We start from the raw sequence: 2,038 nt of genomic DNA, 5'->3' as shown, positions 1-2,038 counted from the left end.
AAGTAGGTATGGTAAACCATTTGTACAGATTCCAGTTGATTCAATCTTTCAGGAGTTGCTCCAATACCTGGTTCACTCAAGGAAGTTGGATCATTGGTAGTGTTGTGTACTCTTCTTTCATCAGCACTTCCCAATCCAGTTTTATCTCTTGCTTCCTTTCCAGTAACTACTCTAGCTTCAAAACGACTTGCAGTAGTCTTCAAAGATTGAGTTTGTTTTGCCTTAGTGAATCCTGGTAGGAGTGTTTTTGATCTTCCTTCTGATATCAAGTTAACTTGAGCTGTGTCAGAGGTTACTTGCTTCTTTTGAATATCAGAACTTATAATTTCTTGACTCTGAACAACTTGAGCCATGTCAGAGGTTGTTTTAAGAACTTTTCTTGAAGTCAGAGCAAGATTATCTTTGTCATCAGTAATTTCTTCATCTTCAGGAGGTACATAAACTTTAACAGGTTCACCAACCTTTTCTTTACCCTTGGATCTTGGATCTATCTTTGGTTGTGATTTAGCAAATGTTGCTTCAGTTTGTGCCTTTTCTTTAATCACAATGCCTTTAAGTTTTGGAAGTGACTTTTTACCAGAAGCTTCAGATTTAGATGTGGCTTTCTTTGATTTAAGTCTAGCTTCTTCTTCCTTTAAACTTTCCAAGTCCATTCCTGGATTTTCTTGAAAAAATAACTGTCTTGACATTTCTTCATCAAGATCTAGAAGTTCATCAGAATTTATTCTTTTACCAGTATCAGAACTTATTCTCTTCCCAGTATCAGAACTTATCCTGTGACTTGCAATTTCAGCATTTCTTGATGAGAATCTTTTACCTTGACTATGACCTCCACCCATTCCAGAGTTTCCTTGGTCATCTTTTTCATCATCCTTTCCTTGCAGTGTCTTGTCATCCTTGTATTTGGACTTAATTACTTTCTCCCCCTTTTTGGCATCAGCAGGAAGTAGAAGAGAGATAAGCAATTCCACTGAAGATTGGATTTCAGTCAATTGTGATTGCTGAGAAGCTTGATTTTGCAGAATTTGATCAATCTGTGCTTGTTGACGATCTTGAGTCTTCTCAATATAAGCAATCCTGTCAATAGAAGGTTGAAAGAACTTTTTCTTATCAAGTTTCCAAACTTGTTCCTGCTTGATAAAGTTCTCCTGAATCTTGTGTATTTCTGCATGAGTGGTTGAATGAAGACCTTGTAGATGTTTAGTACTCAATGCAGTGACACGAAGCTGGGTTTTGAAATCATCAGAATATAACATTTCATCAGCTTTAGTCAAGTGCTCAGTAAGATGTAACGCAGATGGAATACATGAAACTGAGTTCCATTCCTTAGTCCACTCCTGACCTGTAGAAGTTTCACTCCAAGGCACTGGTGATTCCTCTGTAACAAACTTCTTTACTAGTTCAGACTTAGAAAGAGGAATATGTCCTGAAGGACCTGCTGCATCAGTATCTGCAGTTGGAGCAGCATCACCAGTATCTCCAGCATGTGCAGCATCAGAACTTATAGAATCAGTATCATCTGATATAATAGCAGTGTGAGTAGCAATGGAGGCTTCAGCATCCTCTAGTTGCTGAGCTGATGCTAAGTTCTGATCAACAGCCATATCCTGATGCTCACCTAAAGTCTGATCATCAGTGTCTAGATGTAGAGAAGGTGACTTAGATAATTCCGGAGTTTGAATAGCATCAGGAACAGGTGTTGGCAAAAGATTTGTTGCTGTTGGAGCTTCTAAGAGAATTACTCCAGGCACAACTAAGTGTTGATCAGCATTATCAGCACTTGTGCCTTGATTACCAAGAGTCACAGATGGGGAATTAGCCTTGTCAGATACTGTTTCCTGAGATGGAGTGGATGGAGAAGAAGTAACTGGAGCACATTCTTTTTCTTGTGAGATCAGAGATTTCTGATCCCCTTCCTTAGCTGCTTCCTCCTCATCATCTGAAACTGGCCTTTGTGCCCTCTGTTTCTTGTATTTCTTGTTTGATTTGGATTCTTTTGGAGTTTCAGGAACAGTCATTCGTCTAAGCCTTTTGAGAA

Source organism: Apium graveolens, unplaced genomic scaffold (assembly GCF_009905375.1).
Source record: "Apium graveolens cultivar Ventura unplaced genomic scaffold, ASM990537v1 ctg3169, whole genome shotgun sequence".
Lineage (NCBI taxonomy): Eukaryota > Viridiplantae > Streptophyta > Magnoliopsida > Apiales > Apiaceae > Apium > Apium graveolens.
This window is presented reverse-complemented; position numbering follows the sequence as displayed.